Here is a 13,950-nt window from a genome sequence, read left to right as displayed (position 1 = left end):
TTAGAAATGAGGCCACTGAGTCTGTTTTGATCTGGATTCTTTACAGCCAACAAAAGGGTTAACTGCCTGGAAGAAGGTGGCCATTGCGAAGCACATTTTGCCTATGAGATAAAGATCATATGAAAATTTACATGTTAATGGAACATTTAAGGGAAAAAATTGCTCTTTGTCAATTGATTGTATAAATATTTTATCTAGTGTAATATTAGAGGAAGGCAAGCGTGAAGGCATTCAGTTTGAATAGTTTTTGAGAAGAAAATTAGGACATTATTGTTGAAGAAATAATATAAAATAGGGAGTTACAAGCACTTGATCTAAACTGTAAAAACCTTTCATGCACTCTGGCAGAAAGAGCAGATTAAATCCGTAATGAAATGGGTAACTTTAGGCCTGCATAAATTTCCAAGCAGTCTCAGTTTCCCAGGAATCTCTCTCTGCTAGATTAATGGCCAGCAGCCTGCCACATAATGAAGTAGTTTGCCTTGGCAATGTGCTCATGAATTTATTATGGTGTCCACAAGTGTGCTATATGGCCTAGACATCTTTATAAATCCTGGATTTAGAGCTGCAGCGATGAGCCATTTCGGTCCTAATGGTGAGGCTGATTTATCACCGTGGTCCTTCACTCCACCCTCCCACCCCCTCCCTAACAGTTATAAAAGGAAAATACAGGTCATATCATTGATGGAAATGAAATGTGAAGGTAATTAGATAATGCCAAATGGATATGGGAAAAGGTGCACTGCTGAAATTTTAAATATGTTGGTAATTTTTTCCTTGGAGCAATTATATCAGGTTGATTTATTTTTACAGTTTATAATCACTTAACTACCTGTGGCTGATTTTAACCAGAGCTTGTGCCTTTGGAGACAAGAAGTAGAGCTTTTCAGTCCGTGATAGTTTATTGTAAATTCATTTATCTCAAAATACCTAATTTATTATGCAATTTACACAAGTCACAGCTCATTGCTGATGGGGAATAATGATTACCCATTTGGTTCCTTGTAAACTGTTCTCTGTGGCTTTATAAAATAATCAACAGTCAAAGCTGCAAGGATTTAAAGAAATCTATGTTGAAACCAAAACCTGGCTTTTCTTTAACAGACATCAGAGAACAGCAGAACACAAAACAAATTGTCTAGAGATGTTAAAAATCAATGCATGAGTAGTCCCAAAAATTAGTATATCGGATATCTATTACTTATATTTGTACTACAGAGGGCTCAGGGCTTTTTAATGGGAGTATGGATGTTTCCAAAAGTAAAAGTAATGTGAAGCTCTTAGCAAACCAAGGCAGCAAGCACTAAAACAAAGGCACTGCCATACTGTGTTAGTGTGTTACTGGCCAAAAGAAATAGAGGCAGACTGGGATTTTCAAAGGGGCCTAAAGGAGTTAAGGGACCAAACAGCACTGGGGTGCTAAAGCAGTGTAGCATTTTTATTTTATTTTATTTTTGCAGATCTTCAGCTATTGTAAATTGCAAGTTGCCAACAGTTCTCTGTCCTCAAGAGACTACTGTTGTGAAACAGCAATCAGAGGTCGTGTTTCCTGCTCTTCTCGCTTGCTCTGTCAGTGCCAGACCTGCTTTTGACTGTATTGCTTGAAGGTCTGATACGGGGTGGGGGACAGTGGGGCCTGAGCTAGGAGTCTTGGGGTTTTGAATTGGCTCTTGATTTTTGAGTGGTAAAGTGCAGTTCTTCATAATGAAGAAAGTAAATGCAGTGGTATTGAACTAGAGACACGGGCAGTTTCGGAAGTGATATTTTGTTTCTAATAAAGCATGAGTTTGTTCATTTTGGACTTGATACAGAGCTCCTTCCCATCAGCAGTTGGATTTTTGTTATTGGGTGGTTTTGGAACAGGCCTGTGAACTCCATTGAAATGGTCCCGAGTTCCTGGTTTCTTCTAATGCGCTTGGATTTAATGCTGACTCTTGAAATGCCTGATGACAGCTCATCACCTGAATGAATATTTTGGTTATTCTGAGGCTGGTAAGCACTTGATCACAAAGGCAGGAAAAGGGACCACGTTGTCTCCACTCGCTTGAGAAGATGGTTTCCATGGGGTCCTCAGCTATATTGGATCCTCAGTTTCACAGAAAGTAGCTTGTTGAGCCCTTGTTGAAGTTACTGCTCATCTGCTCCATCATGATGGAAGACTGTGTTTGATGGACACAGTCCTGTGGTTGTGAAGTTTGGTTGAATGAATCAAATCCAAAGTTATGTTTTGATAAAGTTCTTAAAGATCTGCCTTCACAGACACAGTGAATCTCTTACTACTTAGAGATGCCTGTGTCCAATCAATCTGACTCTGCAACTTTTTGGAAGAAATTTTGCTTAACTTTAAACAGTGCTATGCCTGCTGTGCGGTTCTTTGTTTTGCTCTGAAGCAATTGGGTTGAATTAAAATCCTTTCTCAGCAAGAGGAATTTTCACTTGCACTTCATCTGACTTCTTTGTGAGTAACAAGCTGTACTAAAACTGGGCAAGGATTACATTAGGCCAGCAGCTTGGAGTTGTGTGAAATAACTCTTTATTTGCTCCAAGAGGCACAACTTGTCTGCAGTGCCTTGAACTCAAGAGTTGCCAGATCTTTATGCGCTCTGCATTTGGCTGCTAGATCCCTCTCTCTTGGCTTGCCTGATTTGTCTGGTCAACTCAGAACATCAAGTCTAGATTAGAACTGAGCTGCTTTAGTTTAGCTTAGTGAGCCCAGGCATGCGCAGCTGCTGAAATGTATCACTGTGTTCAGAGTGAGGCCCTTCCTTCTAAGGCTGGTGATGAGTAAATGAGGAGAAAAGAGCCTGCCATGCTGCTTTTAAAAATCATCTTGCATTCAAAAAGCAATGTAGGAAGTTAGTAACAGATTGAAAGTGAAGCTTAAATGCATCTAGTAGGGCTTAAGATGCTGCAGCACACATTATCTTCCAACACTCTTGGCGTGCAAATTATGCTTAATTAGACCATCCAGTGCTGAATTTGGCCCTGAGAGAAAAGATCAGCAGTTTGGATGATTGCCAAAGGATTCCTGAGCCTAACTTGACAACTAAGACTTGCACGTGTCTAGAGGCAATAAAAAGGCAGATGATCCAGTTTCTGAAACATTGTTTTACTTGTGTTGGAGAAAGAAAGGTGAGGACCACGTTTGCCTCCCTCTTCCTCCTCCCATAAGCGCACATATAGATGCCTGCGTGCATTTTTGGACCTGCAGTGTAATGGTAGTACTCAGATTTAACAATGCTGATATCCAAGTTGTTGTACAACATTGCATGCAAAGCAGAAATTTGGCTTTAGTGAAGCTTTTGAAACGGAACTGCTATCCAGAGGCGGATCTGGATCCAAAATTTTCAGGTTGGATACACTTGTCATCCTTCTGCAAAACAGATGCCTCTACTTGAGTTTTCATTATAAAACTGCTCGGTTTTGATGAGATGAGTAACTTGTGTGGCACATAAGTACCTCTTGTTGCTGCATCTCACAACCAAAGAAGGGCTGTTAGAAAGTGCTGTAGAAATGCAGGTTCTGATGCCCAACTTCTCTTGAAAGATCAGTGGGAATAGGGTGACTTCACAGCCTGTTAACAATTTCTCTCATAAATTTCCTCCCTGTCTATTGATGGTAATTTTCTTATGACAGCATTATGATATCTGCTTATACTGAATTGTACTTTAGTTTCCTGAAAATACAGTTAAGGTGAAACTTTTATAGTTGGATTTTAAATTATTTTTTGTTGCCTGGAAACTTTCAGCAAAGAAAATTGTAAATCCTTCTACAACTGAAGTTACTGTCATTTTTGTTCCTAGGGGAGAGTAGAACTTTGCTTTCAAATGTAGTTTTAGTAACATTGTATTGGTGTAAGAGATGAGAATATGAAAATGTAATTGTCGTGACGGTCTTCTGTGGCAATGGGGTTTGATTCCTAACTGTGTAGTTTGAACTATGAATCTTTTGAAGTTCAAAAGGAGTTTAAAATATGAGTTTTCAGTGTAGGAGGCAAAATTTGAATATATAGAATCTCTTATCAAAATACCTTTTTTTCTTCCCCTTAAAAAGGGAAAAGAAAAGAATAGTCCTGCATGTTTTGTTGTGTAAATGAGTTACTCTCAAATTCTCAGCATCAAACATTCAAGGCTGGAAGTAAAAATTCTTCACATTCCTGGGGAAAACTTGATAATGATGTATATTTGATCAAATATTTGTTTTATAAGTTTCCAAACCTTCACATATCCCTTTGAGCATGATTGGGGCTGGCAATGTTCCCCGTGTTGGTTGAAGAAAGCCACCACAATTATTTGCTCTTTGCTCAGAAATAAATTCTCATCTTTTTGGAAGACTCATTCCTGGCTCTTTGTCAGTTCACTTTGTTTTACGTAACATGAGCTGATATCTGTTGTGAAATGCACCTAGTCACTCTGTGCCACAAATACTGGATCCAGTTCTGCAGCCCTTATTTACACCCCGTGGAAATCTTATAAGCCAAAAAAAGAAAAAGTTTGCAGCTCCTGTTGTTGTTTATGGGTAGGTGTCTCCAGGTGGGCTGGGCGATGGCAGTATTCGTAATAATGCATGTTCTTGTGACATGTTATTTAGCACTTGGTGTTCTTCTGTGATAAGATTTTTCAGGCAGAAAACTGTGCGTACAGTCCAGGGGAAAATGAGTGTGGAAGCCTGATTGCTTATGTCTTCAGTAGCCTCTTTCTTTAACAAATGCCTCCTGTATTTCTGCATGGTCTGATAGTACACAGCCCCATTAAGTCCGTTTTAGTTGATCCTTCTGAAGTAATGTACTACATATCGGTTCTGAGGTAGCTAAATAACTCCTGAAAACATCCGCTGCCTATATCTTTGGTTTTCAGGGACTACGGTAATAATAAGTCTAAAATTTCATTTAACTTGAGTTTAAGATTTAAAAGATCAGTACTGTTCAGTTGACTAATCAAATAGTCATAAAAGCTCTTTTCTGAACTGTAATTACATTTATTCAGTTCTGGGTTTGATTTATTTTTTATTTTAATTGTCAGCCTTGCTACACCATGATGCTAATAGAAATGTTATTGCAGCCAATATGGGCTAAAATGATGTCTGATGATTATTAATGAGAGCAATAAGAAGGTATCTTCATATAAAGTCAGCATTAAAGGAGTAATTCATTTTACCTGATATAATTGGATTGTAGCGTTTAAATAGCCTGGGACTTCCTCTTAATTGTGATTAGTTGTAGCTTCTTCCTTTTAGTATAGTATTTAACTCTTCCTCCACTACTGCTTCTGTTTCTTTTATGAAGTAATTAAACATGAATTGCTTGGTGCCTTTTAATAAATATATCTGAGGATTTAGAAGCTGTTAAATGGAATAGCTGCCTGTTAGAAATATTTATGCACAGCACCCATAGCTAGAGGTGTAAAGATAATGCTTCACTGTAACGTTTTATATTGCACATGATTATACAAATGCATCAGTTGTTGCTTTGGGTGAAGAATCACAGCAGGTGTCTTTGGGAGTGATTGTAAAGCAGAATTTTAAGAGAATCAAATGTAAGGAGGGTAATCATCATCTTTATTTTACCAAGGGATAAGAAGGATGCACAAAGGCTTGCCTGGAACTGTGGTCACAAATGCATTGGTTTGAAACTTTGGAGTGCCAAGACCTGAGCCCCTGCTTTCTCCTCCACGATGTGCTCTTTTGGATGGCCGCGCAGGGTATTACGGGAGGTGAATCTTGTTCTCCAATACTGCTCTGTTTTGCCCTCTCAGAAAAATCAACTGTTCTAGGTGGCCTCAGTCCAGCCATTTGCTGCCCAGTTTCTGGTGACTCAACTTAATTTGAAGATTCAGCCCTTTTTGAAAAAGCTGGGTGTATTTTACAAACAGACGCACACAAGGAACGTCACAGGGCAGGGGGTGGTGGGACCACATCTGTAGCATGCCAGATCTACAGGTTTTAAGGATTTGAAACAAAACCTTGTTTCACCCTTCTATTAATTTAACTAGGGTTTGAAGAGCTCCAGTGATTCAAAATTTAAAATGATGGTCACTTGGGAGCTATGATATAAAAGTTAGCCCATATTTATGACTCTCTACTGTAAGAAATGAGCATCTATCAAGAGAATAGTAATGCTGATACATAGGAGGGCTCTCTGAGGACAAGTTAGAGCCATTTATCCCTTCCTGAGAAATGCACATATTTCTTACTTATGCCTACCAGTGCACCTGGAGAGATTCGCAGAGTCTGGCTGCTGCCAGTAGCTCCCAGCTAATATACGTTGATTTACTTTTACTCCACAGTGCATGAGGATAGATAAGATTCTGCTGATCTGTCTTCTATGTGTCTTGCTGTGTGCATACCTCACTTAGCCATTAGGCTATCCTGGGATTAAGAGCATATATGATGCCTTTCTTTTCTTTTGCAACCTATATGCTGTTTAGTTAAAGGGCTGTAATTTGGAAACATCACTGTAACACTTTGCATGTATTTCCATGCACATTGTTTTGTATTCTGTGCAGTATTTTCACACATTAGAGATGGAAATAATGCTTGCTTGACATCAGCAGTGGATCGAGGTGTTGTGCAGCTGAGGACTGTATTCTCTAATGTTTTAAACATAGTCTTTTTTAGGGCACCTTTTAGGCCACGTTATTTAGGAGACATGGAGTCTGGAAGCAGCTGCTGTGCCCATGTCGCAGACGAAGCAGTTGGTTTCTTGAACGATATAAATAATGTGAATGCTGTTAAGAGCAAGTCTTCTCCGAACCCTATTCTAGGGGGTTTCGCGGCCCGTGGGCTCTCATGGCGATGATGGCTCCGTAAGAACTTTGCTGTAGTCCTATAGTGTCTCTTGCATGTTGACCTGGTAAAAGTGATGAGTACGGAGGACGAATCCAGCATGTAAATGAGTGGTCCCCAACTATGCCTTGTTTAGTGTCTTGATGCAAAATAATTAATTGCCTACAAATACGCGCAGGATAAATAATGAAATAATGAGACTGCCAGTAATCTACTCTAAAGGTTACAATGTGCTAAAAGGAACTGTGGTGTTAACAAGAAGTTATACTTTTAAGGCTGACTCTAAAGGGTCATAAATACTAATTACATTAATACCAATTACACTTTTGTATCCCATCCAGAATTTTGGAGGGAGTACAAGAAGAAGAGAGGAGGGATGGATAGAGATAATACTGTTTTCAGAAACTGAGGAGAGTGACTAGAAAACCAAACATGGGCCTCTCCAGAGTAAAAACTGATGGTCATGTTGAGGGCATACCACATTATGTAGTGGTTTCTCTCCTCTCTCTCTCTCTTTTTTTTTTTAATGTGGATAAATGTCCAGTAGAGATTATGTTGAAACCACTAAACTTATTTACACCTGAGACCTGAAGGCAGGCTTGAACTCTGGTTTCCTGAGGCCCAATGTGATTGCTCCACTCAAATCTTTATAAAAGTATAGCCTCAACAAACAGGTATGTTTTGATTTCTGATCTGTGGGTCGTTTTTGTGTAGGATTAGGCTCTTAATTTTCTCTAGAAAGGCAGATGTCGGAGAGAAGCCACCATGCATTTATGGTTGCTCGGTTTCTCTGAAAGCACACTGATAAAATATGTAAAAAGATCTGAAATGTTAAGCCACTAGCTAGCTGAATTTTATATGTTGCCATTATAGAAAGATTTCAAGAATTCATGACTAAGATGTGCAAGGAAGCAATGGATAGTCTCAAGAAATTGTGTTGGTTTGATGAGGGAGATCATGTTTAGGGCACAAAACCAGGGATAACTGTTTCTCCAAGCTGAAATCGGCAAGCGATGAAAACTTAGGTTTGTGTGTTATACGAAAAGTCCATTGAAAAATTCTGGTATCCGACTCCTCCCTCATGATCACAATGTTTCCAGAGTTTTGGAGTGCATTTGTATTTTCCATGCTTGCCCAGCTATTTGAAAGCAGGCAGCAGAGTACTTTTAAGAACAAAAATGCATGAAATGGGCTGTTTTAAGGTGGAAGAATGAGTTTAAGTCCTCAGCTGCAGCTAATTTAGCTTCTGGAAAGAGATCTGCATTGAAGAGATGATGTCCAGTGTGTCCTGTGCCCAGAGGAGAGCTCTCTTGGAAATCATGAAAAAGCTGTGTGTGGAGCCTGTCCAGCTGAAGAAGGGAAAAGCTGGGGAGCTTAAATGGGAGACATTAAGAACAATGTGGATCGCTAAGAACAAGTGCCTACTTAGCACAGAGGTGAACGTCCTTGGAACAGTCCTTTTACAAAGTCCATGTGTTTTGCATGCACTCTGGTTTTGCATTGCGTTTGGTGCATGTTTTGGTAATTTGGCCTTTAATACCTTGCTCCTCAGAGCACGCTTTTGAAAAGAGAAAAATGTGTCCCTGCTCATCTTGGGGTGGGTTTTCTTAGGGTGATAGTTTGTGTTTTCAAAGGCGCGTTCTGAATGGGGAGGTGGCTTGGGGCAGCGCTGGCGGAGCCCTGGCCCGGGGCGCCCGAGCGCAGCTTTGCCCCGGCTTCGAAGCCGGGGTCTGAGGAGCTGCTGCATCCCCTCCAAGGCCCTGAGGGCTGGGGGCTTTACTGCCTCTGAATTCCAACCCGCCTTGTCTCACAGCGGGTATCTGTGAGACAAACTAGCTTTGGGGAATGTAGGTGTAAGTGTCCGCTTATACCCTAGGTACTGTGCTGCCTAAAACCTTTGGTACTAGTTCTGTGAGTGAGGACAGATAAAAATGAGGTTTGTGTTATCTAATGAAACCTGACTCTGCCCAAACAGCGCTCGTGCTATTGTCAAAAGCATTTTTCTGTTTTTTTTGTATTCTGCTTTTACTTCTTGAATCAACTGAAGAACAAGCAGATCGCTACTTCTCAAGCTGTTTTCAAAACATCACACCATGGAATTCTTTTTAACCCCTCATTTGAATACAAGAACCTTTCACTTTCCGTGTGCCACGTTTGCGTACCCTGCATGATTAATGCTAGCGCAGGTAGGACTCTGCATCATCAAAGAAAACACGCTCCACAAAAGATCGTGTATAGCCAATGTAGTTTTCATCAGTGATTGCCTGTTTCCTCTCTTGTATTTTGCCAAACGTACATTGCGTATTAATGTAACGCTTCAAAAATAATAGGTTGTTGCCGGCTCATTTAGCCGCGCGGGCGTTATCTCGTTGCGCAGAGCGCACGCGTGTCTTCTAATCCGCCGTTTGCATTTTGTTCGACTTCGCCCCCTCCCCGCGGTGCCGCGGCGGAGGCGAGGGAGGCTCGCTTCCCCCGCCACGGCGCAGGGATGCTCCCGGCGTTGGCCGGGGGCCGCGGCAGAGGCGAGGGGCTCTCCCTGCAGGCCGCCTCGGCGGCGGACGCACGCGGTGCCAAGCCGCTTATTGTGCCGATATTGATCCCGGCTCGCCGGAATGAACTGCAACAACAACTCTATTATTCGGCGCTGCCCGATTGGCGGAGGCTAATGCGAAATTAGCCGCCGCGCATCGGGCTGTCGGCATCGATTTCCCTGCCCGGCTCACTTGTTACGAAAGAATAGAGCTGTCTGCGCCGTAATTGAACAAGTTAACTCCTTGTCTCAGAAAATGTAAGCCCATATTGATTGCCTGCTGTAGTATGCAGAAGGAGGAAAGTTATAATGGTATTTAATCGCTGTGGTGCTGAGAGGCCCTCCTGTTTTTTCTCCCCCCCCCCCCCCCCTTTTGCAAGCCGGGTGACAGCTGCTGAGAAAAGCCTCGAGGCTCCGTTGCAAAGGGAGGAACGGCGGGATTGCTCTGAGTGATGCCCAGCGCGTGGCCGGGCGGCTGGAGGGAGCTCCTGGCCGCGCTCGCCCTGCTTGGAGCGCTTCTGCCCCTGCTGAACGCAGTGATTTTTATTCCGTGCGGCCGAGTGGCGGGGAGCGCTCGTGTGTGGGGCAACTGGTTTTCCGAAGAGGGCGTGCGTGTTTGAGACGGGGGGTTTGGGTGTGCCTCCCCTTTAAGCGCTGAGAAATACAGGTCAAAACGCAGGGTTGGAAACACCTAATGAGCGCAGAGGGTCCTAACTGCAGGATCTGTCCGGTTTTAAGAGGCAGGGGATAGCATGTGCCGGCTTGGGAGCGGCGGGCATCTCCCAGGTCCTCCAAATGAGGTTCTGCGTTTGAAGCTTGGAGGAGGCCTGCGGACGGGTAGCGATCGCCTGCGTTAGCAGCAGTCCGCCTGGTCGTGCCGTAACGCTGCTCGTTGTCGCAGCTTGTAAGAGCAGCAGCCTGTGCGCGGTGATAGTTCAAAAAGAACAAATGACCGGGAGTCCAGCAAGCGCGTTTCGTTGGCAGCGATGCCGCCAACAGCGCGGCCAGCGAGCAGCTGATTGCAGGGGGAGGGAGGGATGGGCTCTCGGCTGGGCTCTTCCCACCAGGAGGAACCGTGGCCGTTTCCCCAGCTGCGCGCGGGCTCCGGCCGCGGGTTGGGAGGCTGGCAGAGGCCTCGGGAAATGGCTGGTTGCCATTTGGGGTTTGCAGAGCCTGACTCGCTCTTGCTCTGCACACTCGCCCTGTGCAGTGCGTTTGCCTTTGCTCATCTTCAGCACTTGACCTTTTTTGTTTTGCGTTCTGCTTTTTGTTTTTTTCAGAACTAAATGCAATACCTAACCATGGTATGCTACTAATTTTTACCATGGCATGATATTTCCTTCTCCCTGCTGTAACCCAGCAAATGCGATGGCTTCTCCTTGCCACTCCTATGTGATGTTCCTTGCTGATCTCATTGAATTTGCTCTCATGGACCTCTAAGCATTGCTAGAGTCCGAGTTAGCTGTTACTTTTCCATTTGGTCAGTATGAAGTCAAGAAAAGCAGCAGTTTGCTTTCACCTGCCTTATATTCCATAACATTTTCCTATCAGCTACATTGGCTAGGTTTTTCAGAAGTGTCACCTGAGTTCCCCTTCCCTTCCTTTCCAACCTTAATTTTTCATGACGCAGACTATTAAGTTGCATTCAATGGGAATACAAATGTGTGAATGAAGGCACCAGATTTGCTGGGATTTATTGTGTTTCAGTTTTTTGCAGCCAGGAAGGGATTAGAGGGGATTGTGCATCCTGCAGATGGTTCTCTGCTTTCCAGAAGAACTGCACAAGGCTGTAGAAAGATCCCAGACAGAAGTAGAAGAGATTATGGAAAGCAGAGAAATCAAAGAGCAAGTGATGGAAAGCTGAGTATGAGGGAGGAGTCGCTCCACATTTTAGAATCTGAATCTGCAGCATAAGGCTGGGCACACTGATGTTGGGTTGCAGGGGGCCTTGAGCGAAGGAATCCGGTTGAAATTAGAACTGTACTGATTGAGAAAACGGAGCATGTCACACAGTCCTGGCCATTCCTTCAGAAAACATGGGCTGTCACTATAATTGCCAAAGTGAAGGAGACATACTCACTTTTTATCTGGATTGGGGTTCAGCATGACATGTGAAGTCCACAGTTTTGCTGGCAGATATTATTCATTTCATCCAAAATGTGTGTCAAAATATTTTAAGAAAGTTTACAAGAGAGAGGGATTTATATTCTCAACTCGAGAAAAAAGGGTATGTACTAGTCCAGAATGTTTTTGCACACATCCCACTGCCACCTTAGCTTTACTGCATTAAAACGAGACCTTGTGGGCTGCAAATGTGTAACTTAAACTGAGGCCACGTAGGCAGCCCACGTGGGTACGGTAGCAAGAGCCACTACAGACAGCAGCTTCCTTTGGCCATTTCCATGAACCTGTGGAAGAAAAAGCAAATGAGTTCCAGCTTTCTGTGCCTTATGCAGCTTCGAAGGAGCTTGGCAGCGGTTTCATACTGAGTTTGCCAGGACAGTTTGTTGCATGGCTATGACAGACCGTATGGTATATAAAAATAACAGGGATTAAATCATGAGCGGGAGGCGGGGAGAAAAAAAAGGGAGTCATCTGTGTTACTCTTCCACTCTTTCCTATTCCAAGCAAGCTTCTTTGCTAAGAAAGTATCTGTATTTTCACTCAGGATTTTATGAAAACTTGAGGCTGGAGCGTGGGAGGAGGTGACGGTAGGGAGCCGCTGCTCTTCGCGGCGTGCCGGGCTCGCGGGTGAGAAAGCGGGAGGAGGCAGGGTTTCTGCTGCACTTCAAGCTTGGCCTCTGGTGGAGAAATGAGATTGACAAGAAATTTCAAATAGGCTGTTTTGTTTCACAGATTAAAACAAAAGCAGCTTTCATTCCTTCCCATTCCTAAAATTTAAAAGAGTATAAATCAAATGCTACCAAAGATTCACAGAATTCTCCTGTTTCTGTATCCAAACTGCTGTTTTGGGCAATGAAAAACACTACTAATCACGTTGGTAATTGTCTTGATGCTTTCCTTTAGACGTAACATCTTTCCCAATAGAGAACACTTCTGTATTTCTATTTGTCTGTCTGTTTTAATTTCTTTATGGAAAACTACTGGGTTCTGGGGAATATCGGTCTGCCCTGTTTAAAGTCGAGGTCTTGTGTTTGTGGCTATTACTGTGCAGCTGTGAAATGTGTCATTCTACAGACGCAGATTAATCTCTTCAGGATCCTAGATGTTTGCGTGACAAAGTCTGGGGACAATGTGCGTTTTGAACACAGTCATACAGAAACGGTGTGAGCATGCAAATGTGCAGGGTTTTCTGATTTATTGCCGCTTGTGATTTCCGGGACTGATCTCACTCCATCTTCCTGCTGTCTCCTGCCTGCCCAGCCTCTGGGGAGATGGATCGCTTGGAAATGTGCGAGGAGCTCGGCGAGTCCCTGCTTGCATTTTTGCCTTCTGCCCGGGCAATGTACATCCCTAGTTTTTGGTCTAGCTCTTACAGTATTGAACAGAATGGGATCCGGTTCGTGGCTGGACCATTCAGTGCTACTACAGTGCAAATAATAACTAACGATAAATGGGAAAAACCATTGAGGCTAGGACATGACCTCAGTGCAACTTAATAAATAATACATATAAAATCTGCCAATCAAAAAAAGAAAAATCCATAGTGTGCAAGTACTTATTGGGGCTGCCGAGCAAATACCCTGGATGCTGTCCTTGCTCACGCCAGTTTTACATGTGTGCAAGTCCATTGCCTGAATTCCAATTGCAGCTGTGCATCAAGGCAAGGAAGGCTGGGAGGAAGCTTTTACAAATTGGGATTTTTTTTCATTGTTCTTTGTTACCGTGAAGTGCAAATGTATGCAAATGGCTATCACTGTGTACCCAGAAAAGACCTGAAGTATGATGGTAGCATGCAAAAAAACCCCAAAAAACAAAAAACCAACACACTTAAGGTAATACCAAATAATTCTTTTTATCATACCTATTCCTAAAACTAGTTTGTCTATTTTATTATCCCCCAGGACTATTTTTATACACTGATGTTTCTGCCCATAAGGACGGGGAAACAAAGATTTCCCAGTCTGCTCTGTCTACAGGAAGATTTTGGAAGCCTCCTGACACCTCCTGTTGTGTTGGTGCTGCCAGATGTTTTGTGGGACACTCCTATGGGTGGATGCCTAACTCGAGGAGCCCTGCACTGGATAAGGCAGCAAAACTACACAGCGATGTTCTGTGTCGTCTTACGTTATGTGAATGTTTGTGATGCTGTAAGAAAGCTAGACTTGGCGGGAATCAGGCAGGTTTGATGCAGGAGTTGTCACTGAGTCAATAGGGCCAGCGCAAGGTTTTTCACTGCTGAAGGCAGATGAAACGAAAGAAATTTTGCCTTCCTCTCTCTCTTGCACAAGTGGTACATGCCAGGAGGCTGTCCATGCTTGTCTTGGCCCAGAGAGCAGACTAAAGTATTTAGGCTGCTCTGAGGATAAATTGTTACTATCAAATGAATTGAATTCACTGAGATATTTATAATTTGCTTTGTTGTGATTCAGGATTTTTTTTCTGCCTTGAGAAGTTGCATTCTGCACTTCTGGTCCAGACTTCAGCGGTTTTCACTCATGTGACCTGACTCGCCC

The sequence above is a fragment of the Apteryx mantelli genome, chromosome 10 (assembly GCF_036417845.1).
Source record: "Apteryx mantelli isolate bAptMan1 chromosome 10, bAptMan1.hap1, whole genome shotgun sequence".
In the NCBI taxonomy this organism is placed as follows: domain Eukaryota; kingdom Metazoa; phylum Chordata; class Aves; order Apterygiformes; family Apterygidae; genus Apteryx; species Apteryx mantelli.
Note: the sequence above shows the minus strand (reverse complement) of the source record.